This window comes from Equus przewalskii, chromosome 10 (assembly GCF_037783145.1).
Source record: "Equus przewalskii isolate Varuska chromosome 10, EquPr2, whole genome shotgun sequence".
NCBI classification, from domain to species: Eukaryota; Metazoa; Chordata; class Mammalia; order Perissodactyla; family Equidae; genus Equus; species Equus przewalskii.
In genome coordinates, this window is record NC_091840.1 from 46,410,616 (window position 1) to 46,427,452 (window position 16,837).

At 38.4% G+C, this 16,837-nt stretch overlaps 1 protein-coding gene across 5 annotated transcripts in view; it reads right to left on the minus strand.

Moving 5' to 3' along the window:
* Positions 1 to 16,837, minus strand: part of LOC103544708 (olfactory receptor 1D2) — a 58,645-nt gene that overhangs the window by 25,832 nt on the left and 15,976 nt on the right. The window lies entirely within an intron of this gene.

The window sequence follows — 16,837 nt, forward strand, 5'->3', positions numbered from 1 at the left end:
ACCATTGGTGCAAAATAACACAGTGAAAAAAGCAAATGATATCTTAATATTATTTGGAAAATAGTTTTGACCTCACAGGACCCTAATGGATCCAGGAACTGCACTTGGAAAACTGAAGCTGGAGAGCGCTATTAATGGTATGTAAATGAAGCTCCCAACAATGTGTAGTCAGGGGTGACTTTCTGCAGAAGATGATGCCCAAACTGAATTATGGAGGACAAATTATTTGGGTGGAGATGGGAGAGAGAAAAGAGACAAAAAGGGGATACTAAACAGTGGGAGCAAGACTGACAAAGGCCCAAGGTCAGTCTGAGCATTGCCTCATCAGGAAAATGCAATTCATTCAATTTGGCTGGAACAAAAAAGGCAGAATTCTGAACACTGGGGAGGAGACCTTGATGGAATTAAGCAGGGGAGAGACAGGATCAGGTATGCATTTTGGAAAGTTGCACTGGGATCATGTGGATGATAAACTGATGTAGGTTTTGAGGGCCCAAATGATGGCTGCAGTTACAAGGACAGAGAATAGAGAAAGATACAGAAATGATAAAGTAGTTTATTCACAGAAATTGGTGACTTATTGGGTGAGGGTGAGTGAGGGAGAGCAAAGGGTGTCAAGGATGATGCCTAAAGTCCAGGAGTAATTTTATTGGCTGCTTTGGAAGACCACCGTTTTTCCCCCTGAATTTAAAACATTTATTTAAACTTCTTATTATACAATAATTTAAACATGCATAAAAAAAGAAAGCTACGATGAAACTCCTTTATTTATATTTTTATATTGCATAGGCATATATTACATTTTAACACGCATATTTTGTACTGCACAATTTATATATTAAAGTTATATATTGGTTATACATATATTCAAATATGTGCTAGAGAAAACCACTGAAACTAGCACATCAAATCCTTAATTTCGCTGGTATCCCTGTTTAGCTAAGTACAAAAGAGTGAGTCAATATGAAGTTAATCGAAATATCCAACACTGCTTCCAACAATCACTGAGTCTTGACCAAATTTGCTTGTTTCATCTACAACCTCTACCACATCTCACCCATCCATCCTTTTGAATTACTTTGAAGTGAATCCAAGACATTGTATTATTTCATTGGTAAATATTTCTGTGTGTATCTGTAAAAATAGGGACTCAAAAAAAATCCTACCAGATTTTATCTCACCTGAAAAATAACATTAATTTTTGTTTATATAGTCAAATATCCAGTTATGGTTCACATTTCTCCATTTGGCCTATACACTTACAAATAATGTATTGTAGGGGCCCTGTGGTGTAGCGTTTGTGTCCAGTGTGCTTCACTTCAGTGGCCCAGGTTCATGGGTTTGGATCCTGGGCGTGGACCTACACCCCTTGCCATGCTGTGGTGGTGACCCACATATGAAGTAGAGAAAGACTGGCACAGATATTAGCTCAGGGCTAGTCTTCCTCAATCAAAACAAATTATTGTTTGAATCAGATCTAAAGAATCATACATTGCAATTGGTTAACGGAAGAACTTGGAGCTGAACACAGGGATTTGGCCTCCTTGGTGCAGAGCTGTTTTCTACCCGTTTTTGTAGGGCTACAGAAGGAAAATCCTAGAATTGAGGCAGATGCAGATGTCACCTAGAATAGTGCTTCTCTAACGGTAATGTGCACACAACTCCCCCAGGGACCTTGTGGAAGTGCAGATTCTGGTTCAGCAGGTCTGGGGTGAGGCCTGAGAGTCCGCATTTCTAGCAAGCTTCTAGGTGATGGGGTGCCGACTAACGGTGAAGCACAGTTTAAATAGCAGGGCTCCAGAACACTTTGCTGCCTGGAGAAGATATTCTCTTGTGATATCCCTGCCTGGTGAACTTGTTACTCAGTGAGCTAGCCTACTCTTTTACAACACATTTATGGTTAGAAATCTCTCCTTTTTCTTATAGAGAGCCAAGGTCTCTGCTATTTTATCTTCCTTTGCTTGGTTCAATCCTGGATGAAAACTCCATAGCACAGCATAGCATCTAAAATTAGGTAAACAAATATTGATTGAAGTAGAATTAGTCATAAACCTGCCCACTGAAGCTACAGAGAATAAATATAGTCCCTTTGATATTGGACAGATTCGACATACTAAAAAATCACAACCATCCCATATTTCTGTGGTTGTTGTTTTTAAACAACAACCACAGGAGGAGAGATGGATATGTACATCTCAAAGTACCTATTGCCCCACCTACCACTCAGATCTTACTCATTCCTTGTGTCTGTTTGAGATGCTTGTCACAAAGATCTGGCTCTGATGCCTCCATTTGTACCTACAGATGATGGGAAATGAACAGCCAGAAGGTGATAAGGGAGCCCACAACCGTTTCCTTTCAGTTGGATCTAGAGAGGCAGCAAACCATAGTGGTTGAGAGCATAGATTCTGGAGTCAGACCACCAGGGTTTGAATCACAGCATCACCACTTATGACCTGAGTGACCATGGGTAGGCTATGTAACTTCTCCATGTCTGAGGTTCCTGGTGTAAAATCAGGATAACAGTAATAATTAACTCAGAAAGGAAGCTAATATTTGTAAAGTGCTTGCCACACAGCTCAATGTTATATATGTTTTTGTTAAATACATGAGTTCCAATTGTGGAAAAGATTGGGATCACTGAGGAACTGGAGCCTATTTCATAGCCCCTGGGACAGGGAAGGGCTAGGGGTTGAGGCAACATGAGATCTTTCAAGGCTTTCTGGGATCATCTGAGAGTACATCCCCACTGCTCCTTATTAACTCCAGACAATGAGCAACTGTCCTCAGAGGACACCTGATTCTCACTGTCTCTTCAGGAATAGGGAAGGCATAATTTTAGCGAAGGAAATCTTTCTCTGCTTTGATTTTTGCCTATACCCATGGCCCAATGCCACATATTTTGAATTTTCCCATGACTTCTTGGAAAACCAGAAGCACGAATGGAGGATGACAGCTGCGGATTTATGTTACAATGATGTGTTGCTTGTGGAATTCTTTGGCATCTCCTTCAGACTGCACTGGATAAATCTGGATTGATTGATTGAAGGTGGTGAGACGGAAACCGTGAAGGATCATCTCTCTTCTGCTTCAGAGTTTGATAACTTCTATATGAGTCCATGTTTCTCATCTCTGCCTTGTATCTCATGCTCTACTATGAGTGAAGTGATGTCTCTGAATCAAAGTTGTAGCTACACCTGTTGCTAGTGCACACATCCTGACTGACTTAACTATCTCTCAGTATTTTGTATCTTCTCTGTGGGTCAGTGGTGGAGTTGAGGGAAGAGCATTAATCATGAGAAAACTGAGCTCAAATATAGACCTGCGTCTCACTAATTGAAAGACATTGAATAAGTCACATCACCCTTCATATATATGGCTTTCTCATCTGCAAAGGAGGGCTCTTTCCATCTATGCCACAGGGATATTTTGAGAATTGAAAGAAACAATAATATATGTGATACGTTAAATACGCATGACCACACACGTATGTATATTTGATATTCAATAAAATGTCTATTTTTTCTAAACCTACATGGCATGTTTTGAATTTCCTTTATATCATTTATTATTTTTTTTCCTGTGTTTCAGTTTTTTTCAGTTGAGTGCCCACTCAAAATTACTGTGATGACGCACTGTGCTATGTACTTTGACTAATACAAAAATGAGACAAACAGGTAGCTTGACATCAACTCTAGATTGTACAAGTGTCTTACTGCCCCCACTGGAACCCTCATTCTGCATCATGGCCCCCTTTCTTGAAATGTAGTCAACCTTGTATACAAGAGCCTCTGGCTTGGGTCTCAGTCTCATACTGTTAAATTATTTTGTCTCTTTCTGCAACTTTACTTATCAATTCTACAGTGATCTCTGGTAATTTTACTCCAAAGTTTCATATCTTCATTATACTCTTTAATTGAATACCTCCATGAAAATGTCCCAAAGGAACCCTTGAAAACATGTTCAAGAAGGAACAAATTTTTCTCAAATTACTCTTTTTCACTATTTTCATTAAAGGCATCGTTTTCCTTTTAGTGGCTCACTAAATTAAAATGGAGGAATAATGTGAGACTGATAGAGCAGTTACGTAGTATGGAGTTCTCCTAAGCGTCTACCTCCTTGGCTCTTCTTTTATACTATCCTCTTTGGCACTTAATATTTCACTGTGGAAAATATTTTAAATATCTCATATGATTTGGCCTTGTTGAGTTTACCCATAACAGCAAAATTAACCTTGTGGCATTCATTATTTAAACATAATGTTGCAGGATTCATTTATTCGTTTAACACAAATTAAGTAGTTACTGTATGTCAGCATTGTCTAAGTGCTGAAGATATAACAGTGAACAAAACAGATGCCAAATCTTCACATTCTTGTGGGGAGAGACAGACAATATATCTATGGAACATTTTCATTGGCAAAATTTGAAAATTCCCTAAATGAAATACCTTCATTCCCTCCATGATTTGGACATTCATTCACACAGGTTCATATGCATTTGTAATAAAATGTTTTTTGGTTAAAAAGAAAATATTTTTGATAGTTCTCATCCTTGGTGTTTTAGAGACCCGGAAAGCATTAAAAGGTGAATAATGTCATCTTCTAACATCCATGGATAAATTCTTGGCAATGTGGATTTTCTATAGAAGACAATAATTACATATAGATATGTGTATATATATATATATATTTTTTTTGAGAAAGATTAGCCCTGAGCTAACATATGCCACCAACCCTCCTCTTTTTGCTGAGGAAGACTGGCCCTGAGCTAACATCCATGCCCATCTTTCTCTACTTTATATGTTGGACGCCTGCCACAGCATGGTTTGACAAGCAGTGCCATGTCCGCACCCGGGATCCAAACCAGCAAACACCAGGCCACTGAAGCAGAAGGTGCGAACTTAACCGCTGTGCCATGGGGCTGCCTCAATAATTTTATATTTTTACTGGCAGTTAAAAATAGTAGATGATAGAACAACTAGCACACTGTTCTAAGATGCATTTAATCTACCTTTCAAAAAATTATCCTGTTTGGAAATATGATATTTAAGGACCATCACTTATATATTTCTAATATTTTGAAAACAATTTATGATTTTCTCATGAACAGAATCCAATATTAGGTAGTGGAGTTCCTTAGTGTGTATTTAGTGACCTGCTGGATTAACTACCTTTGTTTGGGGAAACCACCTACATACTCAGATTTGATCATCCAGAATCAAAGCCTCATCTTCCCTGGGCCATGGTGGAGAAAAATAGTCCCATCATTTCCAATCCTGCTCTTTTTCTTCATTTATTATTTGGCACCCCATATTTTTTGTCACTGTAGCTTTATTTCATGTTATAATTAATTAAATCAGCACTTTATTGTTTTAATTGAATCAGAATGTTTATTACTTTAAAACGCAATAACTCTAGTGATGTGTCATTTTAGTAATATTTCAGGGAGAATCTTGTGCTCTTTAGAAACAGTCCAGCTTAATCAACAACACAGGAAGAACAAAAATATTTCCCCAGGTCAGTTCCTTTAAAGATTTTAATGGATGGCAAATAATGTCTGGTCTGCTTATGTCTGATCATTACCAGATTACAGTTCAGAGACTGATCTTTGCATTTGTTCATGCCACTTTCCACCAAGAATTATTGTATACACCTTATATGTGAAAGTTACAGTGATTCATTAAGACGTCTCCTGCCCTAGGAGGCTTGTAAGCATAGTAGGAGTGATTAAGCCTAATAGCCCAATAAAAATTGACATTCAAATAGTGATTTATAGCCTTCAAATCATGGAATAGTGTGATCCTCACATCCTGTGACAGTGGTGGAGCAGATGTTGGTATTCTTAATGTAGATGTAGAAACTGAGCTTCAGACCTTCTCAACTTTGCTCTGCTACTCAGTAGCTTAGCTGAGAAATGAAACCAATATTCCTGTGCTGCCACTCTGCCAAAAGGACAATAAAGTGTGCAAAGGGATAATTTCACTAAGATATATAATAAATTATTTCTAACTTCTAAGAAGAAGAATTTCTAACTAGAAAGATCAAAGTCGCCTCCTTGGAGTGGGAGAACACTGGGACTGGAATTTTCAATGTATCCTAAAGGGTAACTGCAGTCTCTGATGTATGACCTCACATTAGTTATGAGGAGATTCTCTTGTTGAAGAGTTTCCCCAGGGCAGATCTTCATGTTCTGATTCCTCAGACTATAAATGAAAGGATTTAACATTGGGCTCACTGCCCTGTACATCACAGCTATCACTACATTCTCTAGGTTATAACTAGTCAGAGGGTAGAAATACATTCCCATGACTGTCCCATAATACAAAGAAACAACTGTGAGGTGGGAACCACAGGTGGAGACGGCTTTACACATATCTTTGGCGGATGAAGTAAGACTGTTGAAAAGACCTGAACATAGGAGATGATGATGCATAGTAATGGCACAGGGAAAACACCAACACCTATGTACGTCATCTTCACATTGAAGTATATGTCAGAACAGGACAGCTTGAGCAAAGGAGTAATGTCACAGAAGTTGGCTACTTCCTGGTTGCCACAGAAAGACGGACTAGCTGTGAGCAAAGTGTGGGGAGGACATTGGCTTTCCAACCATTCAAGACCCAACAATTAGCAGGACACAAGACCGTGGGCTCATAATTGTTGTGTAATGAAGCGGGCAGCTGATGGCCACAGCACGATCATATGCCATTGCTGCCAAGATACAGCTATCTGTGTTACCCAAGACAATCAGGAAATACATTTGTGTTAGGTATCCCCCAAAGGAGATGGATTTGGTATCCAAGAGATGGTTGGTTAGCATCTTAGGGATCATAAGAGAGGAGAAGAAGGTGTCAACAAAGGAGAAGTTGGCAAGGAAAAAGTGCATGGATTTGTGAAGGCAAATGTCAGAGAAAATGGGCAAGATGATGAGCAGGTTACCAATGTGATGGGGTAAATGAACAGGAAGAGGATGAAGAAGAAGTCTTCTTGTTCATGCTGACCAGTAACTTCAGGGGGATTAAATCCAGGGTAGAGGGTTGGTTTTCTTCTCTCATGGCTCCTTTGTTAAGAAAGGGGAGAGGAATCCAGAATTATTAACGAAGTTACTGTGTGAAACAATGTTCCTTATCCACCAGTTTTGACTCAAAAGATCAGCCATCTCTACAACTGAATTTACTAAATCCAGAGATATCCAATATTTTGGGAAAATATCCTTGTTGATCAGTGTCACTAATCAATGGTTATCCCCGGACACTCATGTCTAAGAAGTGAGAAATCTATGAATCAGAGGTGCCCATCCTCCTCCATCTCTTCACCACCACCCAAACACCTAGGATTTAATCAATTTACAAATACTTAATATTCATATTGCATGTGCTACATACTTTGTTAGGCTTCTGGAAAAAACACAAATATGTGGAAAATACAATTTATTAATCCTCTATTCAACATGTAGGACATAGTCTGTGCTCTCAGGGACTTTATAACTTAACGGAGAAGTCAGATTCACACGTTGATTTTATTACATATGACAAAGAAAGGATAGAATTTTGGAGTCTTTGATAAAATACTCCAATGCAAAGAGTGTGTGAAAACAAGAATTGGCCTGAAAATTAGGAATTATTCCGATGACCAGACTCATAGTAATTCCAGAGCCCAGGAACTAACAGGTGTCTACCCTGACACTGGAAGGTTGTAAATCACAAGGGCCAGTGACTTTAGGTCTTAGCATAAACAAACCTAATGAATTTCCTCCCCAAGTGTCTCATTTTCAAAGAAGACTTTCACCACCTCATTTGATAGGCTGTGTCTCTTCACTTGATCTTAGCCAAAAGGCCAAGAAGTGATAGTGTTTATCTCTTTGGGTGACGCTGTAATATGGATAATCAGAAAGCCTTTCTCTTCAGTCTTCTCTTTCCTTTATTTCTTCTTTCTTTTGGTGGCTCATCCAAATCCATAGTCACTTTAACTACTACTTAGTAAACTCTCAGGTCTACGTCTGTAAGCTTCATCTCTCTTTCCCATATTTCTACTTTCAGCCATCTTGCCAACATGTCTGTCCATACCCCATACTCTGCACATCCAACCTGAGTAATTTGCAAGCTTTTTTGAGGATAAAAACCATACTTTGCTTATTTTTATCACCCCCAGGGAGATCATTGTGGAATATTGATCATTGTAAGAACCAGTAAGTTTGCACTTCATATTTCTTAGGTTAAATCAAGGTTTATTTCTTGGCTTCCCCACATGTGGGATCCTTACAGGCACATTCATCCAGTTTATCCATTACTTCTACATCTGATCTTGTTGATTTTTCATTTAAAATAATTCTTACGTAATTCAACTTTTCTACTTACTGTCTCAGAACTTTAACTTGGTCATCTTCATCTTCTCCCTGAAGTATTGTAGTGCTCCCTTAAGTGCTTGACTGTGGATTCCCTCCACTTTGATCCACTTGCACTCTGAGGCATACTATTTATGGCAAAGACCACTAGCTGCTCATCCTAATCCATGTTATTCTCTTCTTCCTGGACATATAATTAGACTACACTTCCCAGACCCCCTTGCACTGAAGTGTGGTCATGTGACTGAGTTCTAGCCAATCCACCTATGTGTTCCAGTTCTGGGCTTTCTCCACACCCTTTTCCCCCTTGTGCCAGCTGGATGGAAATGGCCAGGAGGCTGAACAGGATGGTGGAGTCACATGGTGGAATGAACCTGTGTCCCTAGTTCTCCACATCCAGGAGAGCCACCATCCACCAAGAAGACACTCACTGGGACAGTTATATAAGAGGGAAATAAACTTTTATTCTGTTTAAACCGTTACACATTTTGTCATGTCTTTGTTACTATAGTCCAGGATATCTTAAGGAATTCACTAATTTTTCTAAAGAGAATTGTACTCAATAATTAATTCAATCTATAATTAATTCAATCACCAATTCTTGATGTATCCTATAGTATGCATGTGAAATATAGGCTAGGCATCTGGATTCAGTTTAAATTATATTTCCCCAAAATATGGTGTGCTTTTTCATCTCTGTACCTAGAGAAATTTGGTTTCCTTTCTTGAAATGTCTTACCCTATCTTCACACAGAATCACAGTATCTCAGGGTTGGGAGGGTTCAATAAAGATAAACGGCTCAGAGTCTATTGTTATTTCACATAGTGTGGAAGTGTAATATTTTGGAGGTGGTGTTCTCAGCAACATAGTGTGCCAAGCTAATGTTACTAGGTCCCATTCTAATTAAAATACATAGAAATTTTAGATAAATGTAGACATTAATACAAAACACACATAGCCAGACCTAAAAGAAAGAAATAGGAATACATAGATATGAGAAAAAAAAAAATGAAAACTCAGAGCAAGAGTTATAAGCTATAGCTGATGCTGTTGTGTCTCCTTGGGGTTTCCACTCAAAAATATGGCACTAAAGGCGACTGTCTCATGTGTTAATTCCCCTCTGGTACAGGAGATGTGCCACAGATCTGCATGAATTAGAGAGCTAATTGAGATCTCTGCAAAGAACACTTGAAGTGTTACCCTACGTGTGAAATAATAGTAGAAAAATTTTTCATCATGTTAGAATTTGAAAGGAAAGAACAAAAGGATAAAATTCACAGAAAATATGATTGTGTACAAAGAAAATCCAAGGGAATCTCTAGATCAATCAAGGATTCCCCAGGAAATCTCTGGAGATAACAGCAAGTTTGTTTGACACAAACTAATATTAAAAACAATCAATACTGTTCTTATACTTAAATAATACTAAAGCAGAAAATATAATTTAAAAAATACTCTTCATTCACAATAGCAGTAGAAAATATTAAGGAATCCAGAAATAATTCTAACAAAAGAAGTCCAACTGGTTTGAAAAATTTCAAAACTTTACCGAAGGACAAAAAAGGAATATCTGAAAAAATGCAGAGATAAGCAATGTTAATGATGAGAATCAATGTGGTAAAAATTTCAGTTCTCCTTCAATTAAGGTATGAATTCAATGCAATCCCAATCAAAATATCACAAGATTTTTTAAACACTAAATTTCACCTGCAGAAGAATAAGGAGCCAAGAGGAGCTAGGACAATTCAAGGATACAGAATAAGGAGGAAGGAATTGCCCCATTAAGTGTCAAAATGATTTATTAGGGTAGTTGAAATCACGGAGTAGTACTGGTGGAGGGAGTGAAAAGTAGATTCACGTAACAGGATAGACAGTCAGACACAGATCAAGCATTTATTAGAAGTTGGTATATAACATGGGTTGGTTTAGAAATGCACAAAGAAAGGATGACCATTTTGACTGACCAGTTTTGTAGAGTGTTGGAACAATGAGATATCCATACCTGAAAAGTTATACAGAAAAATAGTTCTTAAAGAATTAATTGTGAAAAACAAAACTTCAAAAAATTTAGAGGAATATATAAGCATATCAAATTAACATATTGTACTCCTTAAACTTATAAAATATTATATGACAATTATATGTTGATAAAGCTGGAAAAAATTTACAGGGAAAAAAAATTTATCAGGGAAAGAGTTAATTTCTTGAAGAAGGCACAGAACACACAAAACGTAAGGAAAATATGTTAGACTACTTTAAATTTAAAACATTTGTGTTAAAAAAAACTCTAAAAAGAAAGGGGAAAGACAAATCATGGACTGGAAAGAAGTATTTACTACACACATAATCAATAAAGGATTAGTATTCAGCATACATGAGTCGTACACACTGGTAAGAAATAGACCAAAACCCAGTAAGAAATAATGGACAGCAGGCTTGAATAGGCAAGTCGTAGAAGGAGAAGCTGGTCTGGCCAATAAACAAAAGGAAAGATGTTCAACCAAATTAAAACAAAATTTAATTTAACATTCCTCATCTCGGAACATGTAAAAGTATAAAAGTCTGACAATTTCATGTATTGGGAAGAAATGGAAAAATTAGTATTGCCATTTGAAGAACAATTAGCCCATCTCTAGGAAAGCTGAAATTCATCCACCTGTGGCCCAGCAATTCCACTTCTAGGTTAGACCCTAGAGAAACTCTGGCATATGTGTTCATGAACACATTCACAGGGATATGTACTGTCATAGAGGAAACTTGGAAATGGCCTACCCATGGAGGAATGGATAGGTAAATTGTGTCAATTTCTTATGAACGAATTCTGTACAACAGTAAAAGTGAATGAATTCATGTGGACAAATTTAAAAAAATAGGATGGGAAAAGCAAATTACTGGAAGATATATTCTGTATCGCACAATATATACACATTTTGATACCTAAAATAATACATGTTCATGTAGTAAAAATATAAATCTTGACTGGGAGTATATACCAACTCTGGAAAACCGGTTACCTCTAGAGTGAGAGGGAGGAAAATAAGATTTTGAATGGGGACAAAGAGAGTTTCAAGTATATCTGTAAAATTTATTTGTTTAAAAAATTTGGGGTCCAGCCCCGTGCCCGAGTGGTTAAGTCTGTGCGGTCTCTTTCGGTGGCCCAGGGTTTCACTGGTTCGAATCCTGGGCGCGGACATGGCACTGGTTGTTGGGCCATGCTGGGGCGGTGTCCCACATGCTGCAGCTGGAAGGACTCACAACTAAAAATGCACAACTATGTACCAAGGGGCTTTGGGGGAAAAAAGGAAAAATAAAAAAATCTTGAAAAAAAATTTGGAGCAAATATCACGAAATGTTACATTTGTTAAACCTAGGTGATGAGTTTTTGTTATGTCTTTGTCATTCTGATATTTTAACAAGGTCATAAGAAACTAATTTAAAATAAAGATTTTAAAGGTTTGATGATAACTGGGTTCAGAGTGTGGCTAAAGAGCTGGGTGGCTCAACTCCATTTTCACTGGATGTAGGAGATAGAGTGTTGGTTTTGAACAGGTTGAGAATAAACAGAAGTTCATGCTGGAAAGAGGGATTCAGGGGCCATATATCATGCTAAGAGTGAAGGTTATAATGAAAAAAGGTTCAGGTTATAGGAAGAAAAGTAGTAAGTGGATGCAAGTAGGGATAGATTTTGACACTATTTTGCTATGTTCTTTAATTGTCCGATGCTACCCCTCCCTGCTCATTCATTTTGTGTACACCTGCTCTTTGAACCAATGGTGATCTCCAGCCTCTTACCCTCTCTATGATCGCCTGCCCAGTTCTAGCGCTTTCATCTCTCACCAGCATACACCCCATGGTCATGCACCCTTTCAAAAGACTTCAACCCAAGACGACATGTCTATACTTTTACTTCCCTCTTCCTGGGTAGCCAAGAGATAGTGGAGAAATCACACAAATGTGGGGAATCAGCCTGGAAAAGAAGTTTGGGGTTATATTGTGGAGAATTTTGAAGCAACATAAGATCTTTATAACTTATTGATTACATAACAAAAATTAATATAGTGGATGTGGACTGCATTATGCTTTCTCGTGATAGGGATATGCACTCTTTTGTTTAATACAAACACAGGTATTTGGGTACATAAAATGATGAAAAAGCCAACATGCTGAATGACAAATGTGGTGCAAGGACAACGACAAGTTGATAAAAAAATAAAACAAGAGTTAAAGAATGTAAGAAAAAATCTGCACCAGAAAAGAAGTGATTGGTATAATCAATGTGAGAACTAAAGACACAAGGAACCAGAGGAGAGAAATTTCTGAGCCCAGAAACTTGAGGATCCATAGTGTTAGATGTTAAGGTATCATTACAGGGAGGGATGATTTCTGCTGAAACTTTGAAAAGAAAGATAAAAGAACCAGATGCCCCCAGGGAGAGGAGCCAGGAGATGCATCAGCATGGATGCTAGAGGCTGATTAAGCCAGAGTTCCAGGAAGTGCTGGGCTGCTGAAATCCATTTTCCTGTAAAGTGTTTGTGCTCTGAGATATCTGTCACATAAGTGTGACAGTGCTGAGGACACTTTTTCAGGGACACCAGAGGCCAAATGCTTCCTCTTGGCATAAGGGTTGGCAGACAAGGCCAAAGAAATATCTTCCAAGTGCTTTGACAATGAAACAACATAATTTTCTGAAGGAGCGTGTTGGTATCCACCATTGAACGTGGCTGTATAAGGTGGATTTGCAGCACCTAAGTCAATAGGCTTATGCGAGTGTACGTGCACACACACACACACAGACACACACACACACACACAATATTACTTAGGGAGGTGGAGAGCTCAGGGCTGAGATAACCAAAACTACTCCTTCCTCATTCTGTTTTCATGGTTAAGGGCCCAATGATAACCATTGTCAGAAGGGCAGGGTACTGTCTCTCTCTCTCTCTGTGTTTTGTCCATCCAGTCTTGAGACCTTGAGTTCTGGATTCAGGCCAATGTGTGAGTCCTAGTTTTGTCACTACCTCTCTGTGTGACTTTAGAAAAAATTCACCATTGTTTTCATTTGATAAAATGACAAAATAATTCTACTTACCTCTTGAGGATGTTGTGAGGATCAAAGGAGATAATGCAGGTAGTGCACTTGCTGGCTGTCTATCCTCTGATGTCACTGGCATAAAGACACTGTTTCCACATCCATGGCCCCTATGTGGAGAGTCAGCTCAGATGCTGTCAAAAAGGATCCTGGTCCTGTGGCCTTCACTCCTCTTCCACAAATGGGAAGTTTACAGCCAGCTGGTCTAGCACCTGTTAGCATCCCTTTTTGGAGGCAGGCATGCTGCAGAAAGTGCCAGGAGTATTCCTGGTAGTGGGTCTCTGGTCCTCTTTCCTGAGGCAGAGGAGATAGGAGTGGATGATTTGGAAAGAGGAGTCCCAAGTTTTCCAACCAAGGAGCAGAAGGGTTGGAAAGAGCTGTTCTGGATGGAGTGTGAAGATGAGGATTCTACTTTCCTCCTCAAGGAAGCAGGATGGGTCATAGGATAAAGAAAATTGTGAATTATTCACCAGATTACAAAGTCTCTTGAAACAGCACCCCCTACATCTTTATTCTGACTATAATCAGAGAAATTGCTGAGACTCATTACACACTCTTACAGCTGTTCTCTGAGGGGACACAGTGGTTCTCAAGAGTAATAATTCCCAGAATTCTTTTCTAGAAGGGAGGATGGTTGACAGGGTTTTCCAGAGAGATGTCTTCTGGATCCAAGCTCTGGGTTGACCTATTCTAGCCTCTTTGTTGAAACGGGGACCTCTCTCCTCTGCTGTTCAGCACAAACTGGAACCACTCCTTGAGATACTAGGGCTGTGCTACAACTGAGCTCCTGGTCTTTATTCTAGGCTGTGCTGAAGCCTTTCTGGTGTTAAATGTGCAAAGAATTGTATTTCATCTTTTGTCTATGATTTGCCTTGAGGACGGTTATGGTGGAAGTTAAACTTTCTTTCTTTCTAGTATTTTGACAGGAAGTCTCCGAATTTGGAACTAGATGTTATCTAGTCCACTTCGTGTATGTATCACCTTTATAACAGTTCTGATTAATGTAATTATGCCATGATTTAGCCCTTCCTGTGGCAGAGAGGTCACTACCTTTCTGCAGAGGACCATGGTGAAGACTGTGAACTCTGGCTGGGTTTCAGTCCAGGCTCTGCCTCTTACTGCCTGTAACTGACCTTAGACATTTATTTAGTGTAGCTACTCATCTCTGTAATTTGAATAACAACAGCAACAATCACAACACCCCCATAAAGTCGTTATGAGTATCAAATGAATTAATGTCTAAAAAGTTCTTAAATCAAGCGTGGCAAATAATTAGCACTTCGTCGTTGTCAACTGTTATTTTACAATCTCTATACTACTGTGTTTATTGCCTGTAATATTACCCATCAAGTATTTATTTTACTACTAGTCATGTAAATGTTGGACAGTACTCTGAATGTTGAATGACATTTTCCTCTAGACATGCTTCAGTTTATGCCTCCTGTTTGCTCTGTTGTTACTTTCTCCATGATCAGATCATGCTCCAGTGTCCAGGACATGGACTCTCAGATACAGAAAGGATGACATCCCATGATAATATTTTCTTCTTGGTAACCACATTTTGTTCTTGGTGTCCTTCTCGGTATCTCTTACTACATTCAAGTTTTGTTTACTGAGTACCCATTAGAGGCAAGGAATTGTGCAACGACATATAAGAAAACTATGAAGAAAATGATACTTTAACATTCAAACATTTGCAAATATTTTCTGTGGAAAGAGACCACAGCTTTCTTTATGTATCAAAGGAATCTCTGACCTTCTCCTCCCTCCAAAGGTAAAAACTTCTTTGCTGAAAGGAACTAAGTTTAATAGTCTGTTGGCAAATTCCAGGCTTGGTAAATCCTTCTCATTGAAGATGTTTTTAAAATCTATGAAATATATTTGCAGAGTAAGAAAAGAGGAAAAACGTCTTAAATACTTGGAGGAAAAACTTACACTTGAAAGAAATTTGAGAAAGAGAAGAAAAAATTTTTTAGAAATTACTTTTTTTTCATGTTCTTAAGACATCAAAAAACGAGACAGTATAAAATGGAAATAAATTTAGGTGAAACTTGAAATAGCGGACAAAAATTAATAAAGAGTAGAAAAAATATTTTAATTGATATTTTAGGCAAAATTGACATCAGAAAAGTAAATTCATAAGAAAAGTAAGAGGAAAAAATTTCTCTCATAAAAGAGAACCCTCCCCAAAGCTATCAGCAGATTTCTCAGCAGAGACCTTGCAGTCCAGGAGATAATGGGATGATAAATTCAAACTGCTGGAAGAAAGAAACTGCCAACCAAGAATGTGTACCCCATAAAGTTGTCTTTCAGAAATGAATGTGAGACAAAGACTTTTTCTAACAAACAGAAGCTGAAGGAGTCCATTACCACTAGACCTGGTTTACAAGAAAGTCTCAAAGGAGTTATTCAAGCTTAAATGAAAGGTCACAAATTAGCAGCATAAAAACATATGAAAATATACAACATATTAGTAAAGATAAGCAAATAATCAGACACACCAAGTGTCTTTTCTGACCACAATGATATGAAAGGAGAAATGAGTAAGAGGAGGAAAACTGGAAACACAAATGTGTGGAAGGTAAAAAACATACTCTTTAACAATTGATGGGTCAAATAAGAAATCAAAGGAAAATTAAAAGTATATTTGAAACAAATGAAAATGGAAACACAACATACCAAAACCTATGGGATGCTGCAAAAACAGCTTTGAGAGAGAAATTTATTGTAATAAATATATTAAGAAAAAATAGAGGATTGCTCGGAAGACGGAGATGTAGGAGGATTCTGAAATTACCTCCTTATACCGACAACAAACTTACAACTACTCTTGGAACAATTACTCCTGAGAGAGAACTGAAAACTGTATAAAAAGAACACCCACAACAGGGGGCAGTGCTGACTGAGGTGAAAGAGGCAGAAATTTTTTTTTGGAGAGGACAAAGCCACATTCTAGCTGTGGTGCTTCATGGCAGGGAGCAATCTTAAGGTACAAAGCTTTTCTGGAGGAGTAGGAGAAGGAGCGCATAACCACAATAAGCAGCTTTTGGACTAAGTGAAGCTGAGAAGAGTGCCATAAGATGTGGCTTTGCTGTCTATTAACAACAACGAGGAATACCCACAGAAAAGCTATCAGACATAGGGGAAAAAAAAGCCTGCTCTTAAAAGACCCATACACAAATTCATCTATTTCAGAAAACAACCTAAAATCACCAGAAAGAAAGGTCCACAGTCCTTTGGTGAAAAGAGACTCACTTGATAGGCTGTGGGCACAACTTGGCGAGAAGTGAGACCTCACAGCCTGGGACCACCTCCCTAAGGATTGAGACATTGGTGGCAGCCATTATTATGACTTAGTACAGGTGTGCTGACAAAGATGCTGGCCTACGCCAGTGGAGTTTT